Source organism: Condylura cristata, unplaced genomic scaffold (genome assembly GCF_000260355.1).
Source record: "Condylura cristata isolate star-nosed mole 26May11 unplaced genomic scaffold, ConCri1.0 scaffold00009, whole genome shotgun sequence".
Classification (NCBI taxonomy): domain Eukaryota; kingdom Metazoa; phylum Chordata; class Mammalia; order Eulipotyphla; family Talpidae; genus Condylura; species Condylura cristata.
Window position 1 is genome coordinate 36,765,136 of NW_004567110.1, and position 18,554 is coordinate 36,783,689.

General features: G+C 33.8%; 1 protein-coding gene across 11 annotated transcripts in view; it reads right to left on the minus strand.

The window, feature by feature from the left end:
* Window positions 1-18,554, minus strand: part of RALYL (RALY RNA binding protein-like) — a 580,783-nt gene that overhangs the window by 469,040 nt on the left and 93,189 nt on the right. For 6 of the 11 annotated variants that reach the window (XM_012722964.1, XM_012722958.1, XM_012722955.1 and 3 more), the window contains one exon: window positions 14,476-14,541. The exons of the other annotated variants lie outside the window; for them this stretch is intronic. The gene's annotated coding sequence lies outside the window, so the exon portion shown is untranslated. The remainder of the gene's footprint in view (window positions 1-14,475; window positions 14,542-18,554) is intronic. 11 annotated transcript variants of the gene reach the window in all.

The window sequence follows — 18,554 nt, forward strand, 5'->3', positions numbered from 1 at the left end:
CCTGTACCCCAGTTCTGTATGAATAAATAAATAAATCTTTAAAAAAAATAAATAAACAAAGAATACTACATCAAACTCAAAAACTTTTGTACCACAAAAAAAACCACCACAAAATCAGAAAGGCAACCAGTGGACGAGGCAAAAATATCTGCATGTCACATTCTTAAGACATTAACACAGGGTTAAATTCCAAAATATAGAAACTACTTATACAGCTCAAAAATAAAAACAAATCACTCAACAAAGCCTGTTAAATGACTAAGTAGACAGACACTTCTCAAAAGAAGACATTCAAATGACCTATGAACGTATGAAAAAACAAACACTTAGCATCACTTATTATAAGGGAAATGCAAATCAAAATTGCACTGAGTTATAACCTCACTTGTGTGTAGAAGGACCTATATCATTACAACTTGAAACAACAAGTGGTGGCAAGATGGGGAAAAAGGAACATTCACCCACTGTTAATGGGAATGACATTTGAAACATATTATGGAGATTTGGAAAATATTATGGAGTTTCTTCAAAAAAATTAAACATGAAAATATAATATGATCCAGTAATACCACTGCTGGGTATTGACCCAAAGAATATGAAATATCATATGTGAAAATCACTAATCAAAAAGACTCATGTTCTCCTATGTTCCTTGCAGCATTATTCATATTAGCCATGCTATTCATGTAATACCCATCAAATGCCCATCAATCAACAACCAAATAAAGAAATTATGGCATATAAAGTCAGTTGAAATATTACTCAGTTATATAAATGGATGAAACAGTGTATTTAGGACAATATGGATGGATTTTGCAATGATTAAGCTAGGTAAAATGCATCAGAAAGTGAGAATTATAAAATGGTTTCACTCATTTCTGGAATGAATATAAATAACCCAAGAAAGCAAACTGACAAAGCACAGCAAAAATAGTTCTGAGACCATGAAAACTACACTGACTGTCAGAAGAAATGGGAGTGAAAAAAGAAGGGGTAGGTGGTGAAGTTTTGGTAATTACACTTTGTGGAAGTGGGAGAGGCATTGTGCACATCTGGAGGTATGAAATTACACCCCAAGATTATATGTAATGTAAATAATTGTTTGCAATCATTTCTTAGAACAATCCCCTCTATCAAAAATTAAATTTTCTAAGTGCATGAAACCTAAATGATCAAGCTCATTTTTAAATGTTGTTATTAATCTATTATTTTGTTATATTATTATTAGAAAATGCTTTCTGCACTACTCCTTTGTGATTGCCTTTATAATAAATTCCCAATAATTTTTCTCTGATACTATTAAAATGAAGGTAAAGTTGATCTTTTTAGTTTACAGCAGCAACTGTAAGTTGATACACCTATTTAGTAACATTACCTAGATATTCTTTATTTATCTACTAACGGTGTGATTTTGTACTACATTATTCTATTTCCTAATATTTTTGCATATGGATGTTTATGCAATATTTATTGTATATAAAATAACTATAATTGCTATACCTTCATCAGATTATACAGACCTTAAAATTATACTTCTATTTCAATTAGCAGTCCTTGTTCTTGATTCAATAATTTGTGATATTCCAGTCATACTTGATACATGCTTATTGGAATTTGTTTTGTATGTTTTATCATGTTTTTATTATTAAGTTTATATTATCAATCTTTAAGTAACACCCTATTACAGAAATCTCTGTTTTTGAAAGAACAAAATTGGGCTTTGATTTGTGATCAAATATAACATTACCTTCCTTTTCATAGTTATACTTAACCACTATTATTTATTTATATCACAGATGTTTGTCTTCATTATGAAAGTTCGTTTTAATATAGCCTGTCAATTTTAAGATGCACATTTTTTTCACATCTCTGAAATTGGGATGAATTATTAAAATCCACAGATAATACAATCATCAGCCTCTAACAACTGTTATGGTTTCTGGCATCTATAAGATATCTGAAGAGTAGAGTGATTTCTTCATTATTTTGGGTGGCATTACTTGGCATTGCAGATAACAATTTAAGGACCATTTGGCTATTTGCTAAAACCTTCTGTTGGCCATTTTATGAAGAGACCTTGAAAATAACAGTATCCAGCCAATCAATGGCATGACAAAAACCTGGGAGGAAAGAAAGAGTATTGTAGATTCTCAGATGCATAAGACTTTAAATTTTTGCACAATGGGCAAAAGTTTTAACTGTAATGTGTCCTCATTTAATTTGGGATTATTTTTAGCCTCTTATATTAATTTCCTTATGTTTTTTAAACAGAGCTTTTTATAGGCATTTTTGTTGGTAGCTTCTTGATGATTCATCCTTCAGGTTTCTGAGTTTCTCATTGATGATCTATTTATTTGTAGTTTATGCTTAGGAGAGATCACAATTATGACCCAAGATAAGTGAATTTTTTTTTTTCTGACCCACGGTTTTATGAGCTGAGATTATTTTTTCCCAACAACCCAAGTTCTTCCTATTGCCCTGTGTGGGAGACAAGACTTCTTAAAAACATGGTTTAGGTGCATAGCCTTAAATTTATTTCTGCCCTGTCTGTGGAAAACACCTTATATTCTGGGAAGTTCCTGACTCAATCCCTGCCTTCTAGTTCTTCAAATAAAGATATGTTTTATTATCTTAGGTTGTGCCCCACAGCTTTGAAAAGTAAACTTGATGGGCTTTCTGAGGTGCACAGCTGTCAGGTTTCTCACTCGTTTTTCTCCCAAGGTCATTTTTCTTCCAAGGTCTCTTCTCCCTCTCCCTGTGGTTGGTAGACTTTCCAACTTATTGTCATCAATAAATTTTTTATTGTACTTCTAGCTTTGGGTGATTTTTGTTTTTAAAGATGTTTATTTATTTATGCATACAGAACTTGGGTATAGGCCAGAGGTGCAAGGGCGGTGAAAGGATTCACCAGTCAGATTGGGAAGCAGAACAGGCCAAATGACAAAGTACACTGCTGAGGGGAGGTGAGGGCAGGCCAGGAGAGGTCTGCCACACCATGTGATCACCTCCGGGGTGGGGATCGAACTCATGTTTAAGTGGATTTAGCTACTGAGTGCTGTGTTTTAACCCACTGTGCCACCAGGGAGGGCCTGCTTTGGGTGATTTTCAGAATGAGAAAGGAAATATTTGTTCTAATTGTTAATTTAAATAACACTACCTAATTCTTGTGCATGTTTAAAAATTTGGCTAGAAAGGATAAAGCCATAAAACCATATAAGCTGGGAAAGGAAGGAAACTACTCCTGCTTCATTTTTCTGTTTTATACAGTGTAATACTCAATTTGTGCCCTAAGTTCTTATATTGGCAAACACTAATTTTTTTTTTTTTTTTTGCATTTTCCTAGGTTTTTTAAGGCTGACCATTGGAGGAATTAGGCTACATGAAATAATTTAGAGGAGGAAGATAAATACCAGATTATGCCATTAATATGTGTTATATAAAGTAACAAAATAAAAAGTGAGGTAAAGACAAGGTGAAAAACTAACCCTTGCTAGCTGACTACAGAGATGAAAAAACAAGGAGAGGACCCCTTGTTTTTTTGTTGACCCCTTGTTGTTGCAGAGGGTTAAGAAGAAAGAGGGAAGGAAGCACAATGGTTTACGATGGTGGAATACGGGTGATGGTGAGTGTGTTATGGTGGCAATATCTATAGGGACACCTTCAATATTACCTCAGTTAAAAATAAATAAATGGCCCTCCCTGGTGGCGCAGCGGGTTAAAGCACAGCACTGAGAATCTAAAGCCGCTTCCGCATGAGTTCGATTCCCACCTGCCCCGGAGGTGACCACATGGCGCGGCAGACCTCTCCTGACCCACCCGCTGCTCCCCTCAGCAGTGTACTTCATCGATCTGCCTGTTCTGCTCCCCGCTCTGTCTCTGGTGAAGCCTCTCACCACCCGCATCTCTGCACTGTACACCATGTATGCACAAATAAATAAATCTTTAAAAATAGATAAATAAATAAATAAATACATTTATCCTAATAAATAAATATATAAATAAACCTGCCCAGATGGGCTCATTGACAGATAGATTTACTACAGTATAGAACAAGATGATGAGTATCCCTAAGTACCTGTATCAAAAGGAAAGGAAGAAAGGCACATCTACTCCTCTATATATGTACAGAACTTCCAAGAGAAATTTTTATGATTTTCCTCACTCATAGGAAGAACAATGCCCCTACTAGTTGCAACTTGAATCTCCGGATCATGGGTGACCTCAAGCTTTAGTTGCTACTTCTGAAGCAGTTGATCCAGACTTTCTAACATATTTAGTGTGAGATAAAAATAAAACTTGTCATTCTTTCCATATCCACTCAGCATATAATGAACTAAAAGCTTTTATTTTTTAATATAATTTATTTATACATATTTTACATCATTGTTTATTTCTGTAAGTGTTTTCTTTTTCCTCTTGGGTATAGTCTCCTTAGAACTCCTACCACCAATTCATCCATTCAACATTGCCATAATCCCTTATATCCTCCAACTCTTCTGCAGAATGTCTCCAATTTAGTTACTTGTTAATTTTGCTTTGTTTTACTGTTATTATTTTTCTCCTGATCTCTTACTTGTTCCCTATAAATGAAACCATCCCATATTTTTATTTTTCTTCTGACTTATTTGACTGCATATAACACCATCCAGTTTCATCCATGTTGCATTAATTTATTTTTTGATTGATGAGTAGTATTCCTTGTGTATATATACCTCATATTCTTGGTGCAGTCATATATATTTGGGCATATGGGCTGTTTCCATATCTTATCTATTGTAAATAGTGCTTCAATAATGAGGTAAAATATTCTTTTGAATTAATGTCTTTCTGTCCTTTGGGTAGATTCCTAGGAGTAGAAAGGCTGGGTCATAATGGAAGCTCCATTTTCAGTAGTTTGAGGGACTTCCACACAACTTTCCATAGTGACTGGATCAGTTTGCATTCCTACCAGCAGTGTAGGAGAGTTCACCTCCTCAACAACATTTGTTGTTGCCTTTTTTTTTTAAATGTGTGCTGTTCTCACTGGCGTAACAGTTTTGATTTGCATTTCCTTGATGATAAGAGATATTGACTTTTTTCCATATACCTGTTGGTCATTTACATTTTCTCTTTGGAAAGAGTCTTTTTAGCTCTTCTGTCCATTGTTTGCTTGACTGGATTGCTTATTTTGCTTTTGTTGAATCATATGAATTCTTTGTAGAAATTTGTGATCAGTCCCTTATAGTTGGACGGAGTGCAAATAGCTAACTATTGTTTATTTTGAACCCACTGGGGTGATGTTTGCATTAGGTTACTAATTTCTGAAAATCTTTTTGCCTTCTGACATGGGAGCTGCATGTTCTTTTGTTTCTGCCTTCTTCCTTTACAGACTGTAGAAAGGCATCCTTCATTTCATATTAATATTTTACTTTAACCTCAGCTGGTAATCCAATCCAAATCATCCCCCTGGGTTGACTATTTCAGTAAAGGAGACAATGTAACTTCCTGGACTAAATGCTCACTGTTATAATCAATTGCCAACCAGCTTGGTTTCCTTACTATTAATTGAAAGAAATTTGGAATGAGGTTAAAAGATGAATATAAACTTTTTAATAAACTGTGTGACAGATTGAAAATTATGAATTTAACTTTTTACTAAATCATCAATACATAATATAATAAAAAGTTACAATCCAAGGAAATTGGAAAATGTCTTTTTTTTTAATCTCCTTATTTGTCATACACTTTCTGTTTCCTTTGGAAAAAATACAGATATTTCTCAAACTATCCCCTATTTAGTCTACAAAAGTAAATCTCATTCACATTTTATAAATAATTATGTGCTTTCATCTTCCCAACTGCTAAATGTATTATTTTCTTTAAGTGAGCATATGTTGCTGATAAATATTAGTTATATGGCAAGATGAATTATAAAAAGAAAGAACTAATTAAACCTAGAGGTATATATGTTTTTATTACCCCATCTTAAGAAATTTTGAATGAACTTACTCTGAAACAGATCCAATTTTCAGAGAAGCAAATATTATGTGTTTGACAAATATTGTTTAAATGCTTGAAGGAATTAATAAATGAGTCACATTTTCTTTTCATGCAAGGGGTCTGTACTTCCTAAGTTTTAGACTTAAAACAGAAAAAAACTAAAGCTATCTTCTACTTTATCATTTCAATTTCTCATTCTGTTAGGTGTAAGTACTTTACACAAATCAGTCTGTAGTTTCTGTTCCCAAAATTCATATGACAAGTACTTTTATTTTTTTAAGGGTTTATTTATTTATGCATACAGAACTGGATTTACAGGCCACAGGGTCAGAAGTTGTGAGAGAATTCACCAGAAATAGAGTGGGGAACAGAACAGGCAGACTGATGAAGCACACTGCTGAGGGGAGCAGCAGATGAGACAGGGGATGTCTGCCATGCCATATGAGTCACCTTGAGGGTGGGGATCAAACTAGCACTGAAGTGGCCAAAGGCAGCTTACAATGCTGTGGTCCCACCATTTTAATGAAAAAAATAATGTGACTTGAAAACAAAAAGTTGCATCAATACTATCTAAAAATTCTGAAATCAGAAAATGTAGTAAACTTAGAATAAGTCAAATAAATTCTAGAATGCTTGACAATGGTCTTATCTCAGTGTACATAGTTCACCATCAAATTATCCAAATCCATTAACTCTGATCTTTATTACATAATACTATCAATTCTGATTTATTGAGACAAACTTTAACATTAAAAAGAATAAGGCATCATGGGTCCTCCTTGGTGGCGCAGCGGGTTAAAGCACAGCACTGAGAGGCTAACGCCACTTCAGCTTGAGTTTGATTCTCCGCCTGCCCCAGAGGTGATCCACATGGCAGGCAAACCTCTCATGGCCCGCCCGCTGCTCCCCTCAGCAGTGTACTTCAAGGATCTGCCTGTTCTGCTCCCTACTCTGTCTCTGGTGAATCCTCTGGCCACCTCTAGCCTGTACCGCGTTCTGTATGGATAAATAAATAAATCTTAAAAAAAAAAAAAAAGAATATGGCATCAATTACATTAAACTAAAATGTTTCTCTACAGCAAAAGAGACATTAACCAAAAGAAAGATAGATTCTATGGAATGGTCGAAAATATTTGCATACAACATAACTGATAAGGGACTGATATAAAAATCTACATAGAGTTTACACAACTCAACAAAAACAAATAACAAAGTCAAGAAAAGAGCAGAAAAGGTGAAAAGACATTCCTCTGAAAAAGAAACATTAATGGCCCAACAGGCATATGAAAAAATGTTCAACAATCATTATCAGGGAAAAGCAAATAAAAACCCTCACACCAGTGAGAATGGCCCATCTTAGAAAAACTAGCAACAAATGCTGGCTAGGATGTAGGTGGAAAAGTACCCTCTTACACTGCTGGTAGGAATACAAATTAGTCAAGCCACTCTGGATAGCTGTGTAGAGAACCCTAAATCACTAAAAATAGAAATACCTTATGATCCAGCAATTCCATGACTAGGAATCTACCCAAAGGACTAACACTGATTCAAAAGTAAACCTACACTCCTTACTGAAGCACTACTTACCATATCTAACATATGGAAACAATCTAAATCCCCCAAAATGGATGAGTGGATCAAGAAGACAGGGTATATACACACAATGGACTACTACAATCAAAAATAATAAACTCATCATTTTCAGCAATATGGATGGAGTGGAAGGGATTATGCTAATCGAAGTGAGTCAGAAGGATAAAGAAAAGCATATCAAATGTTTTCACTTAAAGCATATGAAAACTGAACAAAGGGTCACAAAAAAGACATGTTGTGAAGCTTACCAGAGGCCGGAGGCAAACATCAAAGGAGAGAGGGAGAAAAGTCAAAAGAGGAATGGAAAGAACACGAGGGACTCTGGTGATAGTTCACAGGGAATACAGTGGTGGAGAGTTACAGGTACCATACCTGAAGGGAAAGAAATGATGTAAAAAAAAAAAAAAAAGAAATTAAAGTAAAAAGAAGAAAAATAAAGCATCAAACTGTCCAGTAAAAATGTACAATTATGTTGAAAAAGCAAAATAATGCTAGGACTTTTATAATCTGTACTTGTGAGAAAAGTAAAATCTTAAAAGTTAGGTTTTAAAATATAATATAAACAATTTCTGAGTTTTCATTTCACATAGACAGAAAAATATTTAAAAGTGCTTATGATTTTGGACTGATTTTAAAACTCATTTTCTGAAGAAGGTATTTTAAAGAATTGCTAGATAGAGGATTTCACAAAGATCATATTATATCATTAAAGAGCTGAACAGAAATATAAAATTGATTAGGATGTAAAAATATATTGTTGAAACATAAAACAGGAATTATGAATTTTACATTTTGTCAATACATATATAATACAAAGACAAACAAGATAATGAAATGTTTTATGCACATACATATATATATCCCAGCAATGTAGCATGTACCTCCTCTAGTGTATGGTTCAGATGGAAATAGATGTTTACACATGATACCTTTCCTATCTTATGAATGAAAAAGAAAATGTCTTATTTTGAGGAGGGGACTAAAAGTATTAAATTGTAACTATTTTATACATGATGTCTATTGTGTTATATTTGTGGTCTTCCAGTGCTCTTCAGGGTTAATCTTTAGTTTCAAGTCACACATTTCTGTTTTAAATTTCTTAGCATGGTTTAATGGAAGACTCCTAAATACCTACATCTCTCCCTGATTAGCTATCTTGGAAAAGTAATTATGTAGTCAATAAACAGAAAGAGTATAAGTCAATAGAACCTCTGATAAGCATGCATGATCTTCAACCTACAAGAGCACAGTTGTCAGCAATTACAGGGGAAGCTATATCTTAAAGTTCATTAAAATACACTTGTAAAGCTATTAAATGTTATCTGGAAATGTTTTTTACTATTTATAAAGCAGCTCTTTTTACTAAATTTTAACTCAGTTTATTTTAAGCAAGGTATGTGATAGCACATTTTCTCGAAACTGCATTGTATAAATTAGAATAAAACTCATGTTGTATTGATGATTAATTCATTTAGGTACTCATTGACCTAACATTATCTATTTTTCTTCTATTAAGTGTCAGGTGCTATACTATTACAATGACAGAAACATCAGTATGGCAGTCTATCAATCCTCAGTCATATTGCAGTTTAATTGAAAAGAGACACATATCGAGAGTGATTTATTATTATAAATGAAAATATACTCTGAATGTTCACCAATACAACAGTGTATTAGTAAAGATAAAATGGTATGATAATTACTATTCAAACTCAGGTTTATGGAGTCCCACCTACACAACCATAGGCCATAAAAGTCTCCATCTCAAAGTCTCCCAAATTATTTCTGGGAACCCTTTGGGTCCAGTACAAATTTCTGGCCAGTATTTTCATTACTCTTCTCCAACATCCTTATGAATGCTCACTGCCTCGAAGACATTTAAGGGACCTCATCAGCAGCCTATCTCCTATCAGTGTTCTTTATAGACATGCAGCCTCCCTCAGATGCTATCTCCTGTTTTCCAAGTATGCTTTACCATTAGATGGCCACGTATGCTGACTTCACTTCTCCATTGTGCCAAAGCCAGATATTAAGAATTTGTTTATTTCGGGCCCTCCCTGGTGGCGCAGCTGGTTAAAGCACAGCACTAAGAAGCTTAAGCCACTTCTGCATGAGTTGGATCCCCGCCTGCCATGGTGCTTGCACACCTCTCCTGACCCGCCCGCTGCTCCCCTCAGCAGTGTACTTCGTCGATCTGCCTCTTCTGCTCCCCACTGTCTCTGGTGAATCCTCTCACCCTCCGCATCTCTGGCCTGTACCTCAGTTCTATATGAATAAATAAGTAAATCTTAAAAAAAAAAAAAGAATTTGTTTATTTCTCCTAGGTTATCCAATGTGTTGCCATATACTGTTCATCTTAGGTTCCTTTGCATTTCTGTATTAATTAGCTGGGACTTCTCTTTTGTTTGATTTTATTGATTTGTGATTTTTCTCTGTCACTTTGTCTATTCTGATAATCTTTTTAAAAAACAGCTTTTGGTTTCACTGGTCTTTTGGTTGGTTTGTTTTTGTTGTTGTTTGTTTTAATCTCTATTTCATTAATTTCTGCTCTCATTTTTATTATGCTCTTCAGGCTACAGACATTGGATATACTTTTCTTCTTTTGTTAGTTCTTTTAAGTGCAAGCTTAGACATTTTATTTGTGATTGTTATATCCTGAGTAGTCTGTATTGTTTTAAATTTTCCTCATGGTATTGCCTGTGCCCTATACTTTAGGTTCTGATATGTCATGGTTTTGCTTTCATTCATTTCGTGTTCCCCCCACCACTACAACCCCAGTGATTTCTTTATTAAGCCAATAATTACTCAGTGTCATGTTCTTTAACCTCCATGAATTTGTATTTTCCCTTTCATTCTTTCAGTTGGTTTCTTGTTACATACCATCATGATAAGAAAAGTTACTTGATGTGACTAAAATCTTATAAAGATTTGCTTTGTAGCCCAACATAAGCTCTATTCTTGAGCTTGTTCCATGAGTATTTCAAAAGGATTCTGTTATTTCTGGGATAGCGTGTTCAATAAATTACTAAGCCCATCTAGTTCAACTTGTAATTTAAGGTCATTATTTTCTTGGTGATTCTCTGTCTGGATGATCTGTCCATTGATATAAGTGGAGTGTTAAAATTCTCCTATTATTACTTTGGTCTTGTCAGTGTCTTCCTTTAGGTCTGTTAATATTTATATATTTTGTTGTTTCTAGATTGAGTACATGTATATTGATAATTATCATATATTCCTTTTTTTTAAGATTTATTTATTTATGTTTATAAGAATGGGTTGCAGCCAGAGATGCAGGGGTTAAGAGGTTTCACCAGAGATAGAAGGGGGAGAACAGGTGGATTTATTTTAACACACTGCTGAGGGGAACAGCAGAAAAGACAAGAGAGGTCTGCTGCACCATGTGGGTCACCTCCCTGGCTAGGGATCAAACTCGTGCTGCAGTGGCTGTGAATAGCTTTATAGTGCTAAGATTTAACATCTTGGATCACCAGGAAGGACTTAACATCTTGGGTCACCTGTTTTATTGATGCCTTTATCTTTATATCACATCTATTTTGTCTCTTATCTTTTTTGACTGGAAGTCAAATTTATCTGATATAAGTTACAGTGGTTCCTGCCTTTTCAAATTTTCCATTGACACAGGTTACAAATTTCCATCCCATGACTTTGAATCTATGTTTGTCTTTACAGCATGAGTGTCTTATAAGCACCATAAAGAGTTGAGTTGTATTTTTTAGTCCATCCATATACTCTTTGCCTTTTGATTGGTGAATCCAGTCCATTTACACTGAGTGATTATTAATATATTCTGGCTTACTACTATCATGTTGTCTTTAGTTTTCTGGTCCTTCTATTTATTCATCCTCTTATTCAATTTTTGTGAGCATTCTACTCTTAAATTTAGATAATAGCACACCTTTTAAACTTCTTGCAGGAGAGGTGTAATGTTGGCAAATTCTTTCAGCTTTTAATTGTCTAGGATGTCCTTAATTTCTATCTTATGTCTGAAAGAGAGTCTTGCCACATACGATATTCTTGTGGAAATTTTTATCTTTAAATATTTTGAATATGTAGTTCCATTCTGTAGGATCATAAAGTTTCTGCTCAAAAGTCTCGTGAAAACCTCATGAAAGTACCTTTATAATGTACCCATTTCCCCCACCCATCTTCAATATTCTTCATTGTCTTGAATTCTTGATTGTTTTATTACTGTGCATCTGGTCTGGTCTTGTTACATTTAGATAATGGGAATTTCAGTTATTGAATTTATATTCCATTTTCTTCCAGGTTTGTGAAATTTTCCTTTATTTTTTTTAATAAAGTCTCTGCGCCTTCTACCTTCCTTCTCTTTTTAGGATACTCATTATCATTATATTTCCATTCCTAATAGAATTGGTGAGTTCTTGTAGTGTTCATTTGGGTATTTTGTGTGTGTGTGTGTGTGTGTGTGTATGTATGTGTATGTATATACATATGTATTTTACATCTCATTTCTCTCTTTCCTGAGAGAGACATTGTTCATAGTATATTTTGCTTCCGTAGCTTTCTCTGGAGTTTCTTATCTCATTTAATGAAATTTTTACATCCTGAATCTTATTTGAAGTTTCAATTTCTACATTCTTTTGTTAAGTTTATAACTGATTTCATTTTTCTAATTCTGTTATATATTTTATTACCTTATCTGAGTTTTCTTATATCATTATTGACTTGCCTTTCTGAATTTTCTTCTCTTTCAGGTTAATTATTACAGCCACTTTAATTATCTGATAGTCTTTCCATGTCTTTTTTTGGTTGAATTATAGAGTTGTCTTGTTCTTGTGATGTCATATTTCCTTGCTGTTTTGAGTTGTCATGTGTTACATTGACCTACTGACTATGTATTTTTCATCTGCTCATTTGTTACTTTAACTTTTCCTATTTTTATTTTTTTAATATCTGTAACAGCAATTTAAAGGATTAAACTACTTTCTCTTTTTCATCAGGTAATGCTGTGGTTTCATTTTATTTTGGCCATTCCTGGCTTTCATCTTTATTGAGGTAGAGGCAGGCTTTATTTTGTTACCTGTATACTGATGTATAGATACCTGTGTTATATAGACCTTCTTAAAAAAAAAAAAACACACATTTTTCTTCTGTTTACAGTTTTCTTTTTTTCTAAGGCTTCACTTGGTCATTAGAGCAGTTTCAAGAAGCAACATACATTTACATATAATTAAGCCAGGTGCATAAGAAATCAAGAGTCCATCAGACTTATAATCATTTTGCTACACAAACCTGTTAAGTTCTGCCTTCTTAGTGGTATGTTAGTATGTTTTACTGCTTAAGACAATATACAGCATTATTAACTTTCCTTCATTCTTATTTTATCTCATCTTACCCATAATTAATCCCTCTCCAGAATCCACTACCCCTCACCAACACCATTCCATTTCCTAAGATGCTGTACAAATATCTTTATAAAAATGTAAAGTGTCTTACATAATTTTTCTACTTACATATAGGCCTTCAATGACTTTCCATTGACCTTATATTCCAAACTCCAACTTCCATATATAATTTATGATATGGCAATGTGCAGTGAATAAAATATTACACTCTAATCTAAATTTAGAGAAAGGAATATGATAATTTACCAAACAAAATGATGTTCATTGCAATATTATAAACTATATGATCAAAAAATGAATACTCTTCCAACTATAATAAATCATGCAAAAAAGACAAAATACTTAAATTCCTCAATATTTCTAGTATTTTTAATTACACTGTACTAAATTTAACTTTATATTTTTTAAATTTCCTTATAGATTAGCCACTTTGTATAAAGGAATTTTTGATGTCTGACAAATAATTATCTGTCACAGTTCAATCATAACTTTCTCTATGGGTTATCAAGATCACTTCGCATAGTTTCCACTCACACAGTCTTTTTTGTGGTCTCAAACTACCATACAAAGTAATTTAAAATGTTCTAGTTTTACAACACATTAATCCATAAAGTCTTCCAATTTCTTTCACACTGTTGCCTATAGAAATTAAGTTTATTTAATTAACCCTTCCATCACAGTTCCTGCTACTCCACAAAAGTAACCAGGCCAACATTTCTAAGCATTATTAGGCAACAAATCAAAATACAATACTAAGCTGATCAACATTACATATTTGTTTAGTTGCACAGTATTATGTGGTTTCCCTGCAAAAGCCTCATTACCTGATTGATTTATTGATTACTTCTCTTAAAGCAAGATCAACCACCAATTATTTTAGATTTAGGCAGAACCAGGTAAGTTAGAAAACATTTAATTTTTCCCAACACATTTCTTGAGAGTGTGCCTCTCAAATAAATGCAAGAGAAAGATGTCTACTGCCCTAGGGAATAAGTAAAATGGGTCTAATGGGTCTTTTTTTTTTTTTTGTGACTCAGCATTCTACATTTTTGCATGCTGAGCTCTAGAAACTGGATGGAATAATTAATATAAGGACCCTGGGGCTTTTCCAAAGGAAGCCAAGGATGAATATGGTGAACAGCATAAGATATCACAGCCCTAGGAAAGATGAATCCTGGTATATCTGTGTGTGATTAAAATCACTCTTTTTTAGGATAATACTCAAGTGACTTGGGAATATTTTGGTTTTGGACACTTTGATCTGACTTTGGCATTAGGGACATTTCCAAACCTTCAATATTTTCTACCTCTGTAGGAAACTTCCATTCAGTAAGAAGTAGATAGTAAGGATGAGTTTAAATGTAATACAACTTAAATTTAGGAAAGACATATAGAGTGAAAAAGGAGGGCATACCTGTCATATGAACACAACGGCATGAAAATCTACTTTATAACCCTTCCAAAGCCACCCACCCCACACCTCCCTGAGGATAGAGCCTACATTGTCACTACTCACCAGAACTAGCAATGATTCCCTACCCCAGTAGTTTCTTCCCATCAGCTCCAAGACTCCTGGTACCAGCTGGAGAAGAAAACATAGCTTATATTACCACACTTCAGACATGCAAACCTCACTGACTGATTCTGTCCCCCCCAAAAGTGCCCATACCACATTCAGTAAGACCAAATAAGATCAAGTTCCCAATGATACAAGAATTCATAAATCCATATGGTAGACCTTCAGGTTGAAAAGACTATTTATAGAAAATATCTTGAAATGGAATGGGCATTCAGTCTTGAAAAATTGATTTTTGTAAGTCAGAACTATGAATTTAACAGAACTACTTCACATTATTATGCAGACTTCAATACAGGACAATGGTATCTAAGAGGAACAAAGAGATTATGGTCCAAATGAAATGAGAACAAAAGCAGTCTACTCCCATTCTCCGTCTGAAAACTGAAAAACATATGTTTGTTGTCTCTTTTAACATGGATTTCCTATTTCTGTATCTTCATTAGCACAATTTTTTTCCAGAAGTCTCTTGTCTAAGGAAGTAGTTTGACAATTACAGAGATTTCTTCAAAGATCTCTTCAATGGAAAGTATCACCAATGTTGTCGGTAGTCAATATTACTCTTTTATCCAGTTCTGAAATACTGTGTTCTTATACTTCTCCAATTCTAATAAAACTTTCTACTACTCTGAATGTTTCTTTAAATCAAAATTCCACTTCTCAACAAATTCTGAAGTTTATTTTCTCTAGCCCAGTATATTGTCAACACTTTGTGAGGTAGCATATCATATAGATAGGTTCTTTGATAATGTTTAGGGAATGAGAGATAATTGCATAACAACAAAACTCTGATCTGCAACACTATAGTCACCAGCTCTGATGGATCAAGCTTGGCCTGTGATTATCATTTTCCAGGATGTATGACCCTACCTTCTCACTCAGCACCAACAAGATAAAGTGAAATATACCTCCTAGCCAATCACAAAAGATGTTCATTCCCACTCCCCATTCTAGATAGCTTGCCTCACGCTTCCCCAGGCAGCATCCTACAGTCAGAGAAAAATTTATATCATCCCAGATTTATCTTTTATTAAAAGCTTTCCCTCCCAGCTCTTTTTGTGTCTTTGCCAAACACAAGTGATGGTGGCTGACAAACTTATGTCAAATGGTGTCTCTTTGTCCTCCTTATTTTTTACAGGAGCCAGCTCTCATCATCAGGATTTCAAAGATACAAGAGAAGATTTTAGAAGACACTGGCAACATATTTCTTCAAAACAATTAAATTTTAAGTCAAGTTTTTAATAGAAATTGTTGAACTCCCTGTTTACTTAAGAGTCTAAATGTCAATTAAGTGCTGTGTACTATTGATAACCTCATAGGGAATTGAGGAAAACAATAAGCAAGCACTCCTGAACAACACAACCTAGTCACATATAAAATTCACTGAAAAAGCCTGCCACATAAAAAGAAAAAAACTGTCTTCGACATCTCTCATTTTTCATTCTTCAGTTCAATAGCTGGTTATCTAATCGCAATTCACTTTTATCTCCTTCCACACTACTTACAATAACACTGAATTGTCAATTTATTATCTTTAAACCCTTCTTAAATGCTGATGACATTTTATAAGTATCTATTTTTGAAAAAGGTACCAAAATAAATTAAAAGGTATAACGTGAAAGACTAAAATTATTCTCCTTATGGAGACAGAAAATATGCCCTGCAATTTCTTATGCATGGGGAGAAAGCATACAATGTATCTTCTGAAGGAGGCACGTAATTTTTCTCCAGGATGGGTAACTACTCAGAAAATAACACTATAGGTTATTTTTGATAAAATAATAATAATAATAATAATATGCACATCGCAACAAGAAAAATAGATAACTGAATTTCATGTAAAATAAAATGTGAGAAACAAAGGATAAAAATAAGTTCAGTTTTAAAAATAAGTTCAGTTTTGAATTCTTAGAAAGCACAGATCCTGAGTATCAGCAATTATCATAAAAGATGAGCTGAGAACATTAATGTCTAATGGCAATGACAGACTGTCAGAAATTTCATAACTGTTACCAATATTCTAATAAAATATTCCAGCAATTAATTTGTTACTGTTTTGTATGCTGTACTAACCAGAAGGTTTTAGAATATCTGTGCTAAATTCAAGAGTTTTGTGATCAGGATTAATTTGGAGAACCTAAAGAAAAGTGCTTATACAAACATATAGAAAGGGCATGAGAAGACAGAATTCTGGGCAAATGAGAAAACAGGCCAAGAGATTCCTTAGATCTTAGCATTAGCATACAGTTTGATGAAATGCTGAAATTTTTATAGTACCCAGGATGGAAACTTAACCAAATTTTATTTACATATTAAGGAAGAATAACCTCACAAGGCCAGAGAATGAGGGAATACACAAGCAACTGGCATTCATGAACAGATGATTCTGCATATGATTCTGTAATTACAGCCGTAAACATATTAATACAATGGAAATTTGCCTTTTCTCTGTCTTCTTCCCCTTCCCCCTTCTCTCTCTACTCCATGTGTATCTATCTCCTTTATTAAATTTCCCATATTGGTGATTTTGTCAGCATTCATAATTAATTTTCTGCTTTTCTCTTTAAATTTAAAGTAGTATCCATTTCTTTCTTTGTTTTACCTTTTTCATTCCCACAAAAAGTGAAAGCTTAATGAAACAATCTAGAAAGGAATTTATTAACATTCGCAGTTTTCAAGAGAGGAGCACAATATGAAAAGAGAGACCTGAATGAGGAGCTATTTTATTGGGGTTGAGCTCAGGTTTCTAAACTCTGTATTCTTTAGTAAAGCAAAATATGTGTGACTCAACCTTCACAAAACCAATATAAGAAAGCAATACAATATGAGCAATTAGTGAATTTGTAACTTGGGGTTCTGGGATATATAGAAGTGTGAACTGTAAAGTATGCATATATACATATATTTATTAAACACATATTTCACATTATATGTTCTACATGTTTACACATATGTGTTTCATGTGTGTATGCTACCTATATAATTCACATGTAAACCTATATATTTCACTAAAAATAAGGCATAGTATTTCCTTTTACCTTTAGGCAAGATGAAAATATTTTCAAACCGGACATTCTCTCTTAACAGTTGATGTTATTCATAACTAAAAATTCCAGTGGAAAGTGAGTTTTGAAATATGAAGGGGAAAAACAACCAAGCTCCTAAATTGTAGTTAGTTCTTGGTAGATTTTATTGATTTTTTCTCCCATTTTCAGAGCTATTAAACAGGGTAACAACACTGCAGTTTTTTTTAAGTAATATAAACAGTAAAAAACAAAACAAAAACTCCATAACATGACAATTCCAAACAAAGAAACTGCAAATGAACAATAAATATAATTTCAAAGTTCAATCTCATTGGTAAAAGAACTTTATGCTATAACATTCTTCACTTACAAATGGTCAAAATAAAAATAAAAGTTGGAAATAAGACCATGTTGGTACACACATAAGAAAATAGAAACATTCATACTCTATGAGTGAGGACACACATTTATTTATTTAGTTTTAAATATTTATTTATTTATTTTTTAATGATACAAGAACTGGGGTCTAGGTCAGCAGTGCAGGGGTTGAGAGGATTCACCAGAGACAGAGTGAGAGCAGAACAGGCAGATCTACTGAAATACACTGCTGACAGGAGCAACAGGCAGGTCAGGAGAGGTCTGCTGTGCCATGTGGGTCAGCTCCCTGTCTGGGGACTGAAATCAGGCTGCACTAGCTGGCAATAGCTTGATGGCACTGACTTTAACCCTTGTGCTACCAGGCAGGCCTCCAGAAAGAACACACATTTAAAAGCTAAATTCTGTTGGCAATTTTCCAACATGAAGCAAATATTTAAAAGTATTCTCTCATTCACCTACCAACTAATATTGGATGTGCATTGATCAAAATCAGTTAAACTTCTCCAAACTTGCATATACTTCAGAGAGACTGCAGGACTCTAGGTGCCTAATCTGCTTTTTATTAGAGCCTTTCCTTTAGAAAATATGAATATAAAAAAAATCTTTGCCCTTTGA